At 33.7% G+C, this 22,779-nt stretch overlaps 1 long non-coding RNA gene across 1 annotated transcript; it reads left to right on the top strand.

The window, feature by feature from the left end:
• The first annotated feature begins 861 nt into the window (after positions 1-861).
• LOC149145474 (uncharacterized) lies at positions 862-2,827 on the top strand. The gene is made up of 2 exons (XR_016264567.1): positions 862-2,099; positions 2,202-2,827. It is a non-coding gene; the product is annotated as an uncharacterized LOC149145474 (long non-coding RNA).
• The last annotated feature ends 19,952 nt before the right edge of the window (positions 2,828-22,779 follow it).

Raw genomic sequence — 22,779 nt, 5'->3', positions numbered from 1 at the left:
ACCGGCTGGGCGGCTTTCAAATTCTTTCGGAGGGCGATAAGAGATTCCCCCGGGCCCCATATATGTGTAAACATTTTTAGTTATTTTCACTTTTGGCTGTTTTGTTTGGGCAGCCTTTAGCAATTTTTATTTTTATATGGAAAGGTCGGATTTTCTCCGATTTTTCTTCACAAATTAGTTTTCATTTTTATATCGAAAAGTCGGATTTTCTCCGAGGTTTCTTCACAAATTAGTTTGGACGTCACTGCTCTTTGATTGATGTGTCATGTATATCACGATTCATTTCTTTGGCGCTAAGTAAACCAGCTGTCCATTTGAAAATGTGAAAAGCCGTGATGTTCGCGACCACACTTACCAAAAAGCGTTCATTCAAGACAAATCGTACTTTACCTGCACTATATCTATTTGTGCTTGTTCAGAATAAAGTCGTGTGAGAAGCGGAGAATCGTCTAAGTGAATTGCTGAGTAGATGAGCACGATACAGCGTATACTCAAGTCTCATGGTATCTGCCTTTTAAGTGAATTGCTGACAAGATGGGCACGAGCTACAAGAGACGGCATATGCTCATGTACCTGCCTTTGTTCTCCGAGTAATAAATAAATTAGTAGAGTAGCCGAGCACGACACGGCATATCCTCATGTCACGTTCATTCGTTGACTACCCCTCTTCTCGATGCTTTTGTGTGAACAAGTTCTTGTTCGTGGCTGAGCAAACGTGAAAATTGCGAGGCAGCCAGCATGGAAGTTATGAACGTCCCTGGGGACTTCACATTCATTTGGTTAGCAAATTATTGGATACGCGGAGAATAGAGTGGCACACTGAATATTGTTAGCCCGACACGGCACATCGATGAAGTTGTCATTGACAACGACTTCACTTTGTTTCGGGAATTTCGGGCTACTACTTCTTGGAGACGCGGAGAATCGAGCGAGTGAATTGCAAGTAATCAATATTAGGCCGACACAGAACATTGATTGATAAAGTTGTCATTGACAACGACTTCACTTTGTTTCGAGAATTTCGGGCTACTGCTTCTTGGAGACGCGGAGAATCGAGCAAGTGAATTGCAAGTAATCCATATTAGGACTACACAGAAAATTGTTTAAGTTGACAACTTGGAAAATTGCGGCAAAGCCTATTTCCACACTATTAATGCCCTCCTTCAGAGACTCTAAGGACAGTTTTGGGATACGGGTTCTCACATCGGGTAATGTCCGTCCCTCACATTTCAACGGGATGTTTGAGTCTGTTTTCCGGTATAGCCATGATACATATCATGATAGATAGGCATACCATGCATGATGCTGTTAATCGCACCATACCACGCCATGTTTCAAATTAAGCGCCATTCATCCGCATCGTGCCTCAGAGAAGTCTCTCTTATCGCACTCAATGTACAGGAAAAGGAGAAGAAGCGGTCCCTCTGTTAATCACACCATAGCACGCCATGTTTCAAATTAAGCGCCATTCATCCGCATCGTGCCTCAGAGAAGTCTCTCTTATCGCACTCAATGTACAGGAAAAGGAGAAGAAGCGGTCCCTCTGTTTTACAATGTCAGTCCTTCTCAAGTTGCGCACCCGGCGGATCAATCTCATGGTGGTCCATTTGCTGAAGCATTCCAGGGGCATGAGAGCCGTGGGGAATACGGCCCGCAAGAAATCGATGAGTGGAAGGCTGCTCTCTTCGCACTGTCCAATCTCTCTACCTGGTCTAAACACGCAGACCACTGGTCGGCAGTTATTGGTATCATGAGATTCTACTTTGCTGCTGCTGTTTATCAGAGTTCTGGTGTTTTGCTAGGGCTAGCATTGGTTAGGAACAAACCGTGAATAGGGATACTAGAGAACAAACTAGCTGGAGATTCTTACAGCGTGCTAATGGCAGTGTCTGGCACTGCCACTGGCAAAGCCCGAAGAAGGATGTCTAGGCTTCCCCCAAAGCGCGGAAACATCAAAAGGGAGATATTTTCTTCCATTGGCGCAACAATTCGCGCGTCGCTCAAAAAGGCAGTAACAATTTTGGCCAAAACCGTTCATTCTTCCTGCAATTCCGGCTGCTGCACTGAAAAGATCTATCCAAGGAATTAATACTGGGGTGGTGAGGCTATGAATTACAGTGAACATTTCAAAAATTTTGTAAATATATACAGGTTATCAATTGTGTTTTAATATTCTTGTTATCTGTTGCGCTGCTGTTAAGTTCTTCAGACAGGGCATTGCCATGGAAACAGCTCAGGTTCAAGAGATTCAAATCAGTGTAGAGATTTTGTGTGAGCGAAGTTGTTTGTCTTCCCAAAAACGGTTGCCCTTTGTTACCAAAGAGCTGTAATAATATCAGTAGTGTTAAAGTAAGCTAATCCGGTAGCGAATAGTTTCGATTTAAAGATAATTGGTTGGAATTCAACTTAATTTTTAGGTATGGTTAGAATTGAATCTTCATGATTCATGTCTCTGGTTGGAACTTTACCCAGAATGCCGCACTCTGAGCTGACCCAGATTCTCAAAAAATTCAACTTTATTGGATCGCAGCATTCTGGTAGAGGACGGAAGATTGCTACCTGGTACTTTATCTCTTTAATGTTTTTTCAACTTTCTCGGATCGCAGAATTATGGCAGGGGACGGAAAATTGCTACCTGATACTTTACCTCTTTAAAGAAGATTGCTACCTGATACTTTACCTCTTTAAAGATTATGTTGATGTTTTCCCTCCAAAAGTTTGTGGGAAGTGCGAAAAAGTGCCATTGTTTTCAAGGTGACTGTGTTACAGCCATGCTTGATTTCTTTTCAAAGAAAATGAAAAATGGTTACTGTTTGTGATACATAAATTTCTGTATAAGTGGACTAATTATTTTTAATATTTGATTCACGGTAGTTTTCGGATTTTTTTTCAAGAAATTACAAATGGACGGATGTCATGACATGCTTGTAAATCTGGTTTGGATTCCCACATTGTTTGACATACCAGAAACTCCTTAAATTCATCGGCATTTAAAGACTAAAATTTTCCCATGGCATGATTTGTCTTCTCAAACACGAAAATTTGGCAAAATTTGTATCAGAGCAGTGGGTTTAATCATAAAGAGCATGTTTCCTAGTTTTTCTGACTTTTCAGAGGTCCAAAACCAAAATGGTAAAATATATATGCTTAATAGACTTGGTAGACTTAGCAGCCAAATAACTATACGACCCTAATATGTAAAGTTATGTGAATGTTAAAAGTTTTATGTCCAATTCCCACTCACTACCAAAGATAAGGTAGATATACCTAAGGGTGACAATGCCTGAGGTTTATCACCCTGAAAATTCTAGTGATAGAGCACTGTGTTTCTTCCAAAGAATCCTTATCTGATCTTCAAACTCTTCCCTCATGAGTAATCCGTCCCACATAGTTTGGATTATGATCCTCATTTTTTCCTCAACTGCGTTTGGGTGGCCAGAGCAAACAACATTTCCTAGCAGATATAGATCCAGCCATAGATGACTAGACTGTCTCTGTGGTTCGCTTTCCCCAATCATTCTGTTACCACCAACCCCTGCAATCATTCCCGAATGAGCGTTTCCAAGAACTTGATCACTCTTGTACATCATCCTGTATACTTGTTTATAAGAACTTGCCCCTTATACAATAAAACTTTCTCCTTGCAAAGATCAGTGGGCATATTTGATATGTTTTAACCAATGAGAACGAAAATTTGCTTCAGTGGTTTTAACAGATTCCAGAAAGCAAGACAATGCCCAAAGTGAATGATACTCAGAATACAACCGAAGGCAAAATGGTGTGTTTTCTCTCAAGAATCCTGTGACATTATCTTCGTCAATAAAAGCTGTTACACCCACAATTATTTTAAAAAAGCTAAATTTCACATGAATATTATGGGCAAAATTATGAGTTCTCATAAAAAGGGAGCCTGAAAATTGCTGATAACTTCACTGAGTCAAGTTTATGAGAACCACCCAAAACACCAAGATGGATCAAATCTCTTGAAATGCAAAGAGATTTGACCCCTCTCCGTGTTTGGAAGATCTTGAATTAAGATGGATCTAAGCTAGTTTAATTCCCCCTTTAAATAGGCTATATTCCACATGAATACCATGGGTCAATACTATGGATTCTTGTAAACTTGAATGAGTAACTTGACCAAGCAAGTTTACCTTAACTAGCCAACAAAATTTAATAAAAATAAAAATAATAACGTAGATTTTTTATTTTTATATTTTTTCCTTGAGAAAAAAACCATAATTTTTATTCATTAAAAATGATAAAAATTACATTTTGTATAGGCACACAAAACTGTGTGTATACATGAAAATCTCAAAACAAGAGTTTTCTGTGAGATACACATTTAGCTAAAATAAATGCATGTAAAGTCTGTAGAGTAAAAAAATAAGATTATCTACTAAAGAATTAGATCTCTATTTATATATCCATATACATATCACAAAATATAAGTGTAAAAAAAAAATCAAAATAACCATAAATATTGAATTTTTATTTTAATATAAGATTATTTTTATTTTATTTTAACAAATTAAATATTTACGATACATTACCTTACAACAATATCTTTACTATATTCAGCTAAACTACCCCATCATATATTATATTAAAACAGAGCATCAAAAACGAAAATGCTCCAAAATGAAAACCCACTGTGCATGAGCAGAAACCTAACAGTAAAATAAATGAATATACACCATAATTTAAACACAGAATTATAATTGGAAAATTTTTTGAGTTTGAAAAAAGGGCTTCAGAACTATATTAATGGAAAGAAAATGATTTACAAAGTTAGGTTACAGATAAATAGAGTCTTCCTGTACCCTTCTTCCACCTCAATGTCCGTGGAAAGTGTTTAAAATGTACATCCTCTGTTTGCTGCTGCCTCCTAGGTCTGCCTCTCCATTTGAAGCAGCTCCTACAACATCTAAAAGGCTGTGAAAAATGTTAAGAAGAAGCTTAAAAGTAATATGTTTTGAAAGCTCTGGCATTATAACGACGTTAGAAAGGTGTTTCGAAGTTTTAAGAGTATTGTATTTTGGAATTATTATATAAAGATTATTTATAAATAGAATCTGAGAAGAAAATGATAATATATCCTGTATTTAAAATTTGAAAATAAATAAATGAATTAAAAATTATTAATGTAATTGGAAAATCGTTATAAATTTTATTTAATTAAAATTGATAAAAAAAATATTCATTAATGTTTAGGAAATAGTGATTATAGTTTAAACTCTTGCCACGAATATTAAGGTGGAAAAAGACTATTTTTCAAATGGAGAGGCAGAGCTTGTCTCTCAAGTTCAAGGAGTGTTGATTTTAAAAGTTATTAGTTTTTAAGTGTAATTTGATTGCAAATTTTAGAATATTTTGGAAATCTAATGAATAAAATTTGGAAATCTAATGAATAAAAACAAAATCAAATAATGGATTTTGCTCTAAACTCTATAATGAAGATAAAGGTAACCCCAAAAAAATTATAAACTTTATTTATGATAAATAATTAATTTCGTGAACATAAATCATGATAAATAATTAATTCCATTAATATTTAGTCATATAAGTTAAATATGTTTGTTTTAAATTTTTGAAAATAGATTATATGCAAATTTATAAAATGTTTAATTTTTTAATATGTAATTCATTCTATATAAAAAATACATAAAATTATAAAAATAATAAAAATGAATATAAATAATATAATTTTGAAAAACAATAACAAATATTAATTTAATTATATAATTATTCTAGATCATCGTTATAATATGAAGTGTTATGTAAACAATTAAGAGATTTGGTTATTTTTGGTGCTTGGTAGATCCGAAGTTAAGATGGATCTAGATTGGTTTAATTTCCACTTTTAAATAGGTAACATTCCACAAGAATACCATGGACCAATGCCATAGGTAATTTTTATTATTCTACAACACAGTGTGAAAGTGATGAGTAAGTATGTCCGTGAAAATAAAATATTTACTAAATAGAAAGCACTTTTGGCTATAATAAAAAGGAAAAAGAAAATTGTTATGCACATTTAATTAGTTGTCCATATGACCTAATATAATTTCATGTAAAGTAATTTGAAGTAAAAAATATAAATATGTTAATAAGATGCCTAAACCTTCTACTTTTCAAAAATATTTTAATGTGTGATATCAACTTCATATATATATAGAGAGAGATAAAAAATGTTAAACGGAAATATTTTAATGTTGTATAGAATCAAATATCGAATATGAGTTATGTATAAAATATTTTAATACGAAATAATATTGAAGTATACTTCAAAATATATTATTACCAAAAAAAACCAATTCAATGTGGGGTGATAAAATGACTTAATACACATGTTATGTAATCTATATAACATTCAAAAATGAAATTTAAACAATAAAAAATTACACATTGTTTTTTCACTCTAAAATAAGTTTGCACCTAAATAAATTTGATCTCTCTGCTGAGGTTAGATCCATGTTTAAGATGGATCTATGCTAGTTATTTTATTTTGGTGTAGTCTAACCTATAGACAAAATAGACTTTTTCACAGGAAAACAATTTGAAAAAAAAATGTATTTTTTGTTGTTTAAAATGCATTTTTGGATGCATAAATGGATTTAGCACCCCTAAAAACCCTTTGGGTGAATGGAATTCTGCACATAAAACAACTTAAACTCAAGTTTTAAAATAAAAATTGCTTAACCAAAAAAGTGTCAAAAAAAATAATTTTATATGTTAGACGACCCCTTTTATTTTTATAGAGTTATTTTTATTTAATTTATTTTTAATTTTATTTTGATCTAATTAAATGTTTACAATATATTCTATTAATTTTTTATTTTTATTTATTTTATTTTTATGTAATTGAAAATATTAAATATTACATTATAGTATCTCTATCATATTAAATTACAGAAAATAATAAATGATACTAGAGATTAAAATAAAAAGAAAAACCAGACCTAAGATATATAATCTTTTAATTTAGTATTAAGGGGTTTTCACAGTGCATTATTATATTAGATATCAGCTTTTGGGAATCAACTGCGTTAAGTAAGTCATTCATGTATGACCATTTCCATGAGAGGTAGTCGTAACTGACTAATTTCTCATGATTTTTGAATAGTCCACTTAGCAATCATTGCATCCGATGCATTCTTATATTAGATATTCTCATGATTTTCGAATAGTCCACTTAGCAATCATTGCATCAGGTGCATTATTATATTAGATATTCTCATGATTTTTGAATAATCCATTTAGCAATCATTGCATCGGGTGCACTGTTATATTAGATATCACTTTTTGGGATTCAACTGCGTTAAGTAAGTCATTCATGTATGACTATTTCCATCAGAGGTAGTTGTAACTCATTAATTTCTCATGATTTTTGAATAGTCCACTTAGAAATCATTGCATCGGGTGCATTAATATATTAGATATCAGTTTTTGGGATTCAACTGCATTCAGTAAGTCATTCATGTATGACCATTTCCATGAGAGGTAGTCGTAACTAACTAATTTCTCATGATTTTTGAATAGTCCACTTAGAAATCATTGCATTGGGTGATGCTCACAGGAGTCAAGAAGTGGGATTGAAACTAGTGAAATGAATCACATAGCGTCAATCATCACTTCTGGGGCTTGCACCCAGTAACCAAGACTTCCCAGGAAGTCACCCATCCCAGATCGCCTCTGGCTCAAGTGCGCTTAACTATGGAGTTTGCCCCACAATCAATACCACTTAGCTTGCTACCCCATTTACAGAACTTTAGCATGTATTGTGCCTCATGAACCATTCAAGTAGAGTTCCCTTCACTCTTTTCATTAAGTATTAAGGGGTTTTCGTAGTGCATTATATTAGATATCAGTTTTTGGGATTCAACTACATTAAGTAAGTCATTCATGTATGACCATTTCCATGAGAGATAGTCGTAACTCACTAATTTCTCATGACTTTTGAATAGTCCACTTAGCACTCATTGCATCGAGTGATGCACACAGGGGTGAAGAAGTGGGATTGAAACTAGTGAAATGAATCACATAGCGTCAATCATCACTTCCAGGGCTTGCACCTGGTAACCAGGACTTCCCGGGAAGGTCACCCATCCCAGATCACCTTTGGATCAAGCGCGCTTAACTGTGGAGTTTTCCCCACAATCAAGCCCACTTAGCTTGCTACCCCATTTGCAAAATGTTAGCAGGTATTGTGCCTCATGAACCATTCAAGTAGAGTTCTCTTCACTCTTTTCCTTAAGGGGTTTTTGCAGTACATTACATTAGATATTAGTTTTTGGGATTCAACTATGTTAAGTATGTTAGTCATGTATGACCATTTCCATGAGAGGTAGTCGTAACTCACTAATTTCTCATGATTTTTTAATAGTCCACTTAGCACTCATTACATCGGGTGATGCACACATGGGTGAAGAATTGGGATTCAAACTAGTGAAATGAATCACATAGCGTCAATCATCACTTCTAGGGCTTCCAAGTAAAAATATGGCTACTAGAAGAATGGTCATCAACAATTATAGAGAACATCATGCTCCCTCTCCTAACCTCACTCAACCAACAAGCTTAACACCTCAGAAAATGGATGAGAGAAGAGAACAATGATTATGTTTCAGTTATGACAATAGGTACAGTAATGGGAATAAATGCAATAGGAGGAAATTATTCTACACAGACCATGAAGAGGAAGAAAATCAAGGATTTGAATAGTCATAAGATTTAGAGCTAGAAGAGATTGCTCCAATAGTTTCTTTTCATGCATTGGCTAGCATTAGTACTCCACAAAATCCTAAATATAAAAGGATATATCAAAAGAAAAAGGTAGCAACGTTGATTAGTTATTGTAGCACCCATAACTTGATCAACTACAAATGGGAAAAGCTTCTCAATCGCTTTGTATTTTCAACACCATAATTTCAAGTAATGATTACATATGGAGGTATCATATGTCAGTGAATTTTATTGTTTGATAATTATGTTACATTTAAATTATCAATATGATTTTGTAAACTTATGAAGTATAATGCATAATATATGATGACCTAGTTTCTCACTTACCTATTGAAAATCACTTTGCAAAATATCTATCACTAAGTAAAGAAATAGAGTTTAATGATGGATAACACATGCAATTTAAAAAAATCAATGCATTACTAGTTTTAAATGATTTTAAATCATCATCCTGTAAAGGTTTCTTATCGTAAGATAATTACATAATCATTCTAATCAGTAATTCAATTATTCACAGGTTCTGCAATCAAGTCAAATAATTCTTTAATTGATTTAACAATTCATGCAAATAGTCTTTATTGTGCATGCACATGCAAATTGTAAACAACATGAAATTAAAGGAATTAAACTAACACACATTCACTCATATGAAATTAAAATTAATTCGTAACAAAGAATAGGAAACACATTCCTTACACAAGGGGCCCTCTTGGCTCGGTAAAGCATTACTGGAAAAATTATATAAACTTTAGACTATTAAAAACTCTATAATATGAAACAATTCATAAAAATGCACTCACATAGGTGTATCAACTCCCGAATAATAAAGCTTATATTAATAATAATAAAGAGTAATGTTTTAGAATTAGAGATGGTTTTTTCTCATCTGTTAGCGTCTTATATCTAGGAATCTCAGTCTTTTTAGTCTTGCAATGTATCTAAGGTCAAAATTGTAAATATTAGTCATGAATCAACTGATTATTATTGTTTAAAAGGTCTAGGTCTAGATTAGGTGTTATGTAAGTCTTGTCATTTTGATTAAGAGGTCAATGTCTAAAATTATGTTTCTCCTTACAAAGGGAAATCATGAAAGGTCTTTGGTCACTTGTAAAAAGGTACAAAAATCATGTCACAAGTCTTTAGTTAGTGTGAGTGGTTTAGTCCCATCTTAAGTCAGAGTTAGTAGGCCACCTTAGTTTGGTAATAGTGTCTTCATCAAAGAAATAATGAAATGATCGTGACCAAAGTTTTGGAGGCATCCTTACATCAGTTTGGATGTCATTCAAAAGAATATCATGTGATCTCAGCAAAGGATAATGGTCAGAGGAAAGTGATTTAAATTCCCAATGCATTGCGAATCCAGGAAAAACGCTACACATTCATGATGTTTCTCCCTAAATCATAATCAACATGATCACCCTCACTACAAGCCATTCAGAGTGATCATTTGAACCTGCATTATTATCTCTTAGCGCTCAGCTTTTACTTATCAGCATTAGAAAGCTCAAGAGGTCTAGTTTTTTTGCTGCAAAAGGGAGGTAGGGGTGCTGCAAATCCACACGGGGTTCAATTTCTCATAGCTCGATGATCCAAATTCTCTCACAGGTGAAAATTCAGTTTTATTTTTGTCTTTCAGTCATGATAGAACTCTAATATTGCATTTAAAATCTAGTGCAAACCATCTAGAGCTTGCAAAAGGAACAAAATTGTTGTCACTTCTTTTCTACATTTCGATGCATATTTTCTTTCTTGGTGCTACACTTTCATCCTAACTTGCTGCGAATCCACACAATGAAACATTTTCCTTCTTTATCGTTGCCAATTTTCCTTTTCACTATGATAGCCTCTGCATGAAAATAGTTGCCTCATTTTAAAGACTAACAAAGTTTTTTTCCCTTAAAAAAATTATGCTCAAAGGTGTTTAGAGGTTGAATGTTCTAGCATTGCATTTCTGATTTGTGCACTACGACTATCCCTAGTTTTATCTTTTGCCAACAACTACGAAATTATGGGTCCTATAGGGTTTTCCTGAGGAAGTTTGGGGTTGTGTTTCTTGGTAAATTTGTTGAATTATGTTTTAAAGATATTGTCATAAGATTTAAAAGCCATAACGCCTCTATTATTGCTTAAGAAATTTGTTCATAAACTCAAACTATCCATTGCTGCAAAAGTGAAACCATGACAACACCAGAAAATAAAAACCAAAAAGGGGGAGATATTTTGAGTTTTGAACCACAGGATATCACAACCATTAATGCAGATCCATCCATTAGGATGGATTTTGAACAAGCATGGTGTATCACTATCACATTAGGATCCTAATGCATTTCACTGGCAAGAAACCTTTGAATATTCCCTATTATCTATTTAGGAGTTTATGTAAAATGGTTGACAGGGTTCAAAATAAAGGAAGTCAATTTGAGGCCAGTTTGTTCCATTTCTCATTAACTAAATTGCTGGTAATGAAGGAGCTTGAGAAGAAAGAGCAGTCATGGCATGATTTCTTGGTTTCTTCAGGATGGGCAGCCCAATCTTCGAACAGTCAAAGGACTAAGAAAGACACGCCCTCATTTCTGATTAAAGAAGCTTCACTTGCAGCAACAAGCTCAGTCAAGAAACCTCTAACTAAAAGAAATTTGGTTGGTAAGAAAAGTGCTAAGAAGCTATAATTTTTCCCTAAGCTAGAGAAGGTGACATCCCCTTAGGTAGAAAGGGTGGTAAGGGTGCCAAGAACTAGAGTTGTAGCTAAGAGAGTACCTGTGGTTCCTCCATCATCACCAATTCATGTCATGTGAGAAACCTTTTAAAACTTCGAGTTGTGGAAATGACAATACATGCATGTGAGTTGGACATGGCGTTTTAGGGTCAATGTATAAAGACAAGGCCTATTTCCAACTCTATAGATCCATTAATGCACCCTTACAGTACTATCATTCCATGGGCATAGATGGTAGTACAAGCATGCTGACACACCTGGAATATTTCTCAACAAGTGCTTTCCCATAAAACCATGCCATGGATAATGACCATGTACAATACATAAAACCATACCATGCTATGCTATGCATCTGGACGTGCATCTGAGATGTGACACGCATTGTAAGTGTTGGATTTTCTTCATGCATAAGAAAGATAAAACATTCGCTAAATTTGCTAAATTTAAAGCACTTGTTGAGAATGACACAGGCGGGAAATTTAAATCTCTCAAAAGTGATAATAATGGAGAAATTTTTCGAATGAATTCAAGAACTTATGTGTATCAGAAGGAATTCAATGGGCGTTAATAACACCTCATAACCGACAGTAGAATGGGGTGGTTGAAAGTAAGAACACAATTGTTGTTGGAGTGGTAAGGGCACCGAGAAATATTTGAGCACCAAGTAATATAAAGACCCATGATGTAATTATATTTCTGTCATGTATAAACAATTGGTATATCCCCACTTGGTTGGGAGGATGAGTCAAATTCGGTATATCTCCACTTGGTTGGGAGATTGATATATGTATGAGTCATTGGTGATAGGAAGGTCAATGTCACTTAGTCATGTTATTCTTTTGGAAAATATTTGCAGACTCTGCGTATGCTCGGGGGGATCATGGATGATATAGTGCATCTCAGCATGTAAAAAGGGGGAGTTTTCAGCATGTGCTTAGGGGGAGCATGATCAATGTTTATATTCAGTTGTTTAGATATGAAAGTCTTCTTTTTGGTCCGCTCTTTGCCCTTGATGTCAAAGGGGGAGAGTGTCTTGTAGGTTGATTGCAAGAATTGATCAATTATTTTCAACTACATGCATTTATGCGTATTTGTAGTTGGTTAGGCATTGCTTATGCATATTTCCGATTGCATGCAGTAATGTGTACAATGGAGTAATAGTTGTTGTCATGCATGAGGTCATAAAATATTGTTGATATCGCCTTACATTAAAGTTTCACATACATGGAGGTTATGTGTATATACGGAAGTTGCACATATACTTGGAAGATATGTGCATATAGAAAAGTTTCATGTATACGGAAGATATGCGCATATCTTTCGTATATGCACAATTTTTGTATATGGAATTTGTGTATATACGGTAGATGCACATATATAAAAAACTTGCATATACCAAAGATATGCACATATAAGAAATATGCGCATAAACGGAATATATGCGGATAAATGGAAATTGCGCATATACGATAGATGCGCATATACGGTAGATGCACATATACAAAAGATGGACATATACGAAAAATATGCACATATATTGCGTATATGCACAATTTCCATGTATACGCAATTTATGTATATGAAATTTGTGTATATACGGTAGATGCACATACATAAAAGACGTGCATATATGAAAGATATTCACATATAAAGAAGTTATGTATATACAGAAGATATGCACATATCTTTTGTATATGTGCAATTTCTCTATATGGAATTTGTGCATATACGAAATTTATGTATATATGGAGGATATCCACATATCTTCCGTATATGCAAAATTTCCATATATGTGCAACTTATGTATATGGAATTTCGGCATATACGATGCAGATACATAAGCGACGTGCATATAAGGAAGATATGCACATATAAGAAAGTTAGGGATATACCGAAAATATACAAATATCTTTTGTATATGCATAATGTCTGTAGATTGAAGCTGCGCATGTACGAAAATTGTGCATATCCGTAAGATATGTGCATATAGAAAAATTTCACATATATAAAAGATATGCGCATATCTTCCATATATGCACAATTTCCGTATATGAAAAATTTCCATATATAGAAGTTGCATATGAATGGTAGATGCACATACATAAAAGATGTACATATATGAAAAATAGGCATATATAAGAAATTTACGCATATACGGAAGATATGCACATATAAGAAATTTATGCATATACAAAAGATATGCACATGTACGAAAATTTCACATATACAAAAGATGCACATATACAGAAGATATGCGCGTATATTGCATATATATACAATTTCCAAATATGCGCAATTTCTATATATAGAATTTGCATATATACGAAATTTATGCATATACGGAAGATATGCGCATATCTTCCATATATGCACAATTTTTGTATATGGAATTTGTGTATATACGATGCAGATACATAAACGACGTACATATACATAAGATATTCACATATAAGAAAGTTACGTATATATCGAAAATATGCGCATATCTTTTATATATGCACAATTTCTGTATATGCATAATTTTTGTATATGGAATTTGCGCATATATGATAAAGATACATAAAAGATGTGTATATATGGAAGATACATACATATCAGAAAGTGACATATATATAGAAGATATGCTCATATCTTCCGTATATGCATAGTTTCCATATATGCACAAAAATGCAGCCTCTATATAGGCGCAACCTACGTATATATGGAAGTTGCACATGTACGGTAGATGCACATAGATAAAATATGTACATATATGAAAGATAGGTATATATTAGAAAGTTATACGTATACGGAAGATATGCACATATCTTCCGTATATGCACAATTTTTGTATATGTGCAATTTTTGCATATGGAAGTTGCGCATATATGGTAAATGCATATATATAAAAGACATGCATATACAGAAGATATGCACATATAAGAAATTTTCGCATATATGGAAGATATGCGCATATAGTGCGTATATGCACAATTTCCATATATGCACAATTTTTGTATATGGAATTTTCACATATAAGAAATTTATGTATATACGGAAGATATCCACATATCTTCCATATATGCAGAATTTTTGTATATAGAATTTCCACATATACGATGTAGATACATAAACAACGTGCATATATGGAAGATATTTACATATAAGAAAGTTACGGATATACTGAAGGTATGCGCATATCTTCTGTATATGCACAATTTCCGTATATATGTAATTTCTATCTATGGAATTTGTTCATATACGATGCAGATACATAAAAGATGTGTATATACAGAAGATATGAACATATAAGAAAGTGATAGATATATAGAAAATATGTGCTTATCTTCCGTATATGCACAGTTTAAATATAGGCACAAAAATGCAGCCTCTATATAGGCGCAACCTCTGTATATATGGAAGTTGCACATGTACGGTAGATGCACATACATAAAAGATGTACACATATGAAAAATAGGCATATATAAAAAAGTTACGCATATACGGAAGATATGCACATATATTCCGTATATGCACAATTTTCCTATATGCGCAATTTTTGTAAATGGAAGTTGCACATATAGGGTAAATGTACATATATAAAAGATGTGGATATACAGAAGATATACACATATAATAAATTTATGCATATACGAAAGATATGCGCATATATTGCATATATGTACAATTTCTGTATATGCGTAAATTTTGTATGTGGAATTTGCACATATACGAAATTTATGTATATACGGAAGATATGCGCATATATTCCGTATATGTACAATTTTTGTATACGGAATTTGGGCATATATGATGCAGATACATAAATGACGTACATATACGGAAGATATTCACATATAAAAAAGTTACAGATATACCAAAGATATGCGCATATTTTCCGTTTATGTACAATTTCCGTATATGCACAATTTCTGTATGTGGAATTTGTGCATATACGATGCAGATACATAAAAGATATGTATATACAGAAGATATGCACATATAAGAAAGTAACAGATATATAAAAAGTATACTCGTATCTTCCGTATATGCACAGTTTCTATAGATGCACAAAAATGCAGCCTCTATATAGGTGCAACCTTTGTATATATCGAACGGTAGATGTACATACATAAAATATGTACATATATGAAAGATAGACATATATAAGAAAGTTACGCATATACCGAAGATATGCACATATCTTCCGTATATGCACAATTTTTGTATATGGTTGTTGCGCATATACGGTAGATGCACATATATATAAGACATGCATATATGGAATATATACACATTTAAGAAATTTACACATATACTGAAGATATGCACATATACGGAAATTGCACATATATAAAAAATACACATATACGGAAGATATGGCATATATTGCGTATATGCACAGTTTTCATAAATGCGCAATTTCTATATATGGAATTTTCACATATACAAAATTTATGTATATACGGAAGATATGCGAATATCTTCCGTATATGCACAATTTCCATAGATGCACAATTTTTGTATATGAAATTTGTGCATATATGATGCAGATACATAAATGATTTGCATATACAGAAGATATTCACACATAAGAAAGTTATGCATATATCGAAGATATGTGCATATTTTTCGTATATGCACAATTTCCATATATGCACAATTTCTATATATGGAATTTGCACATATGCGATGCAGATAAATAAAATATGTGTATATACGAAATATATGTATATATAAGAAAGTGACAGATATATAGAAGATATGCACATATATTCCGTATATGCACAGTTTCCATATATGCACAGAAATGCAGCCTCTATATAGGCGGAACCTCTGTATATATGGAAGTTGCACATGTACAGTAGATGCGCATACATAAAAGATGTACAAAGATGAAAGATGGACATATATAAGAAAGTTACGCATATATGGAAGATATGCACATATCTTTCGTATATGTACAATTTCCGTATATGCACAATTTTTGTATATGGAAGTTGTGCATATACAGTAAATGCACATATATAAAAGACGTGCATATATGGAAGATATGCAAATATAAGAAATTTATGCATATACGGAAGATATTGATATATATTGCATATATGCACAATTTCCATATATGGGAAATTTCTGTATATGGAATTTGCATGTATACGAAATTTATGTATAGACGGAAGATATGTGCATATCTTCCGTATATGCACAATTTTCATATATCCACAATTTCTGCATATGGAATTTGTACATATATGATGCAGATACATAAACGACACATATATACAAAAGATATTCACATAAAGAAAAGTTACAGATATACAGAAGATATGCACACATCTTCTATATATGCACAATTTCTGTATATGGAATTTGTGCATATACGATGCAGATACATAAAAGATGTGTATATACAGAAGATATGCACATATAAGAAAGTGACAGATATATAGAAGATATGCGCATATCTTCCGTATATGCACAGTTTCCATATATGCACAAAAATGCAGCCTCTATATAGGCACAACCTCTGTATATATGGAAGCTGCACATGTATGGTAAATACACATACATAAAAGATGTACATAAATGAAAGATAGGCATATATAAGAAAGTTACGCATATACGGAAGATATGCACATATCTTTTGTATATGCACAATTTCTGTATATGCGCAATTTTTGTATATGGAAGTTGCGCGTATACAGTAGATGCATATACATTAAAGACGCACATATATGGAAGATATGCACATATAAGAAATTTACACATATATGGAAGATATGCACATATATTGCGTATATGAACAATTTCCACATATGCACAATTTCTATAAATGGAATTTGCACATATACGAAATTTATGTATATATGGAAGATATATGCATATCTTCCATATATGCACAATTTCCATATATACATAATTTTTTATATGGAATTTGCGCATATATGATGCAGATATATAAACGATGTGCATATATGAACGACTGAAAAAACCTCTATAGAGTTCAATGGAAATTGAGGAGTTTCTGCGGACTACACTGAAAGAAAAGTTGAAGTCTCGCATAAGTGGTAGGACCACCTCACTAACCACAAGGAGCATAGTCTCAGTGCTCCAGAAAATTGAAAGAGAGCATGGGACTATAAAATATTATATCTGGGAGCTGCACGATGAGGGAGGTGCATGCATAATCAACATGTCACAAGGGTCGCGACCATGCACGGCGGGTTTCGGTGCTATGGGGGTAGGCTAGGAAGTGACAGAAAGCCGAGAATCGGAAACGAACAGTCAGGAAGAAGATTGGCTTTAAATACATAGATTGGTTTATGTATCTGCATCGTATATGCACAAATTTCATGTACAAAAATTGTGCATAAATGGAAATTGTGCATATACAGAAGATATGCACATATCTTCCATATAACATAAATTTCATATATGTGCAAATTTCATATACAGAAATTGCGCATATACGGAAATTATGCATATATGGAAAGGGTTGGATTAGTTATTGCAAAAAAGGGCATGGATGAATAATTGGAGTTATATTCTAAAAAACAAAGAAATGTGGACCACATTCCTGAGTTAGTGCAACATTCTATTATACACAAAGTTGCTATGGAATTTGATATTATGCATTGTTTTACGTGAAATATGATATATTATCATTTTCAATGCATTTGCATAACTATATGAACTTTTTATTGTTACATTCAAGGGACCCACATCTCACAACGTTCCAACTTGTCGACTTCGATTATTTGATGAGCACATTGTTGAAAAAATCTCTAGCATTTGGAACAGTGCTCCAACAATTAGCATCCAAATTTCCTCCCTGAGGGTTCTTCCCCTTGTTGTACAACTAATGAGGATGTATCACCGCCCACAACCACCAATTTTTTTCCTTCATAAATTCTTCCATGCCTATAATTGCCTCATCAAAACCTTCCTAATGGACACCCCTACACTTTATTCATCCACCCTTCTCATTGTTTCAATCATCAACCCTTAACATTCCAATTTCCCCCCTAGGGGATTCCCACTATCATACAATTGATGGGGGTCTATCACACACATCTAGTACCTTTTTCCTATTTCACTTCCACCATGCCTTTATCTATCACCCCTGAACCATGCCTATATCCATCACCAAGTGCACTGCCATCTACCTAGGAAGGTACTCTTTTGAGTTCTCCATTGCCTTAGATCTTCATAGTGAGAATGAGTAGTTGATCAAAATCTTATCATGAATTAATGAAATTGATTCTATGCATTTTAGTTTCTACAACTAATTGATTATTGTAAATTTTGCAGCAACATCAATTTGGAAATGAAATTGGGAGTGCCAAGAGTTGTGAGGTGACTTATAGACACATTTTCTAGATCAGTGATGATGCCATTATGTCATTTATGGGTACGATATTCCATTATCTATGTCGGGAATGAAGTTCCATTTTGTAAAAAGTAAAAATGTATAGCTCGACCAATTTTGAATACAAATATATTAATTTGGACTTGTGTATATGACAAAGTCTTCAATGACTTTTAAATTCATGATGTGGATTTGATTTTATATTCTATCAATGTTAAATTAATTTTGATTAATGTAGTTGGAATAGAATTATTTATTTTTATTTACAAATTTTCAAGTTTGCAAGTTAAGTTACTTTTATATTTATATCTCACTCGATGTTGCATGCATGGACGAACATATCATTACCATGGAGCTTTGCTTAGTTATAATAATAGATGTATCATCTACATGAAGAGAGCATATATATATATATATATATATATATATATATATATATATCCAATAATAGGTCCATGATAAGGAGATACTAGCAATCTAGGCCATTCAAAAAATAGATCCATGTTAAGAAGTATTCTTCATAGGTCCATGAAAAACATATGAAAATCAAGGCTTCTTGCTTAAAATTGTACATATCAGATTCGAAATGTAAGAAATTTCAAAAATGTGACACAATTCAACCCCAGAAAACAACTCAAGCAATATCAAACTCATAGAAAACAACCTAAGCGATATCAAACTAAAAAAATTGTTAATGCTAGACACTCACCCATATCCATGTTATTTACCACACAAATAATTTTTTTGTGATAAACATTATCCATATTCAAGGATCCAAGCACATATCCATCTTAACATATATTTATCTATCTTGATTCGTAATATCACTATCTTTCTCGATGCTTAACCTTCAATGAGTTCATGCTAAGACAGATGGGTATCAAAATCTTTGAAGGTGACATTCTCAATGTTTCTCTATCTTTATTCTTGACCTTGAATCATTTACATAGGCACAACTATCTTACATGTAACTATGCCTCTTCTTAATGAGGCCAAGCTAATTATATTACATGTAACTATGCTTCTTCTTATTTATTTATAAATGAACGATTTATAGCCCACTTGATACACCAACAGGGATATTTTATAGAATTTTATTTATGAACTATGTTTATGTACCTTGTACAACTACTTCTATAGTTGCAAGACATATAATATACCAATCAATGACCCACTATTCTCTAATGTAAAGGCATATATTATGGAAACCAATGGCCCAATATTCTCTAATGTGACCTACACATAAATACTAGTTAGAAACACAATGGAAACAAGTAACACAGTTTGTAGAAATTCCTTATAGATTCAAACTGCTAATTGTAATTTACTAAAACAATAGACTTGAATCTACTCTACTCATCAGTGGAAACAATTAAATGATCACAAAATCACGAAGCATACAAGAGAAAGAATTCAATCAACACATTACACAATTATTTCCTAGGGAAAGCCATAGCTAAAATCCCATGCTATTTGTATATTGCATTAGTAAAAAAATATGAGAAGATCACAATGCTTTTCTCAAGCCTGAGCAACCTCTGCACTATCTCTATCTGTCTCATATCTTCCTAGACAAGCCTAGGACAATACTTAACAAATTTTTTGCTTTCCCAAGTCCCTATTTCCTTGCATTGTTTCCTTCAGAATTAGCCCCCTGTTAATTAGGGAAATTACTCAAAGGAATTGTGCAACCCATCATAGGCCTTCCTCTGACTACATGCACCACCTGCATAATTCAGATGATTATACAACTGATAATACATTGTCCTTGAACTCCAATATCAACTGGGTAACTATTATATCTAACATGCATGAGTTATTTATGAGTGAATCATCTGTTAACTGGTTGATCAATGTAGACATCACCACACTTCTAGACCTCCCACTAGTTCCTCCAATAGTTGGAACTATTTCAATTGACTTTAACTTAGTTAAACTAAATTAATTAATTACAACTCAAAATAAACTCAACCAGGGCTCCTATAATGTAGGAGACACTCCACATGACTCAAGTTAGACCCTCAACTCAAATCAACTTAGCCAACTAAGTCAAATTAACTTAGTTAACTTGCACAAGTTGTCTTGTGATGTGGAATTACAATTTTATTCCTAATTTAATTCAAGGACAAAATTAAATTAGGATTTTCTTGTTGCATTTTCAACACTCACTCTCAACAAGAAAGGGGTTATCTTCTACTCTGATCTTGCCTCTATGAAACTTAAATTTGCATTTTTACAATGCCTTTGTAAAAATATTTGCATCCTGTTCCTCTGTGGGAATGTACTCCAACAACATGATTCTCCTTTGCACACAATCTCATAGATGGTGATATTGGATGTCGATATCCTTGGACTGATCATGAAAAAATGGATTCCCATAGAGTTTGATACAACTCTGATTGTCAAAGTAAATCACTATAGGATCCATCTACTCAACAAATAACCCAACAAGGATATTCCTCATCGAGATAGCCTCACAAGTTGCTTGACTAGCAATGATGTGCTATGCTTCTGCCAAACTGAGTGCAACTGATCTTTTCTTCCTGTTGTACCAACAAACTACCGCTGACATAATAGTGAAGGTTTCCCCTGATGTGTTCATCATGTCTGATGGACTCCCTCTCCAATCTACATCTGTGAAGCCTTGAAGCTTCACTCCCTTTGTCCGTCCGTATCAAAGACCAAATAGAGTGGTGCCTCTCAGGTATCTCAACACATGTTTATCTACCTTTCGATATATTTTGGTTGTCTTAACCATTGCTTGACTAAGTTGGTTAATTAAAAAACATATATATGGTCATTTGTTCACCAAATACATAAGTGAACCCACAAGATGTCTGTAAATAGTAGCCTCCACTACATCATCTGAAGTAGCATCTTCCTTCCTCCAATTTCTTTCTAGAGGAGTCTCCATGGGTTTTCTTCTCTCCATGTGGAACTTCTTCAGTATCTCATTGGCATACTTTCCCCGAGAGACAAAAATTTCCTCATCTCCTTTCCATACTTCCATACCAAGGAAATAATGCATGAGATCTAGGTCCTTCATCTCAAATTCTCTTGCAAGATCCTCTTTGTAAGATTTTTCCGGCTTCTCATCACTTGTTAGAATTAAATCATCGACATATAATACTATAATCAACAATTTACCTTCAACCATAATATGTTAAAGGTTTTCATCTTCTTTACTTTTGGTGAAGCCCAACCTGGTGAAATAATTGTTGATCTTGGTGTACCAAGCACGAGGTGCTTGTTTCAATCCATACAACACTCACTTGAGTATGAACACATGTGACTTTTTGTTGGAGGTTTCAAATCCTTTGGCTGCCCAATGTACACCTCTTCCTCAATCACACCATTGATCAGGAATGTTGTCTTCACATCCATCTGATGTATCTTCTATCCCATCTGCACTGAAAGTGCTAGAATATATCTAATTGAAGAGTACCTTACTATTGGAGAAAAGACATCCTCATAATCAATTCCCTCCACCTGAGAGAACCCTTTGGCCACAAATTTGGCCTTTTGTTTCTCCACACTCCCATCTACTGCTTGCTTTACCTTGTAAATCCATATGGAACTCACCGCTGACTTGTATGTTGGTCTTGGGACCACTTCCCAAACATTGTTTCTGATAATGGATTCATACTCCTCTACCGTGCCATCAACCCATATTGGCTTTTACATTTATTCCTCGAATGAGGATGGCTCAATCTCTATACTCTCGCTCATCATAGCCATGTAGCCAGTGTACTAGTCTGGTGACCTCCTCTGCCTGCGTTATGATGTGGGTGCTTCCACATTCTCTCTAGCATCATGCATTAATCTGTCAGCCTCTCTGGTGGGCTTCCTTCCATCTATGAAAGTCTCTGCATGAGTGGGTTCTTCCACTCTCTGCTTCTCTACATGTGGTTATTCCACATCATCCTGAGGTTTTTCCTTTGGAGCTAAAAGCTCCTCATCTTCATTT

Source organism: Pinus tabuliformis, chromosome X (assembly GCF_031772625.1).
Source record: "Pinus tabuliformis cultivar Carrire ecotype Pingquan chromosome X, CPIR1, whole genome shotgun sequence".
NCBI lineage: Eukaryota > Viridiplantae > Streptophyta > Pinopsida > Pinales > Pinaceae > Pinus > Pinus tabuliformis.
The sequence above is the reverse complement of the archived record's forward strand: the minus strand, read 5'-3'. Positions and strand labels throughout refer to the sequence as shown.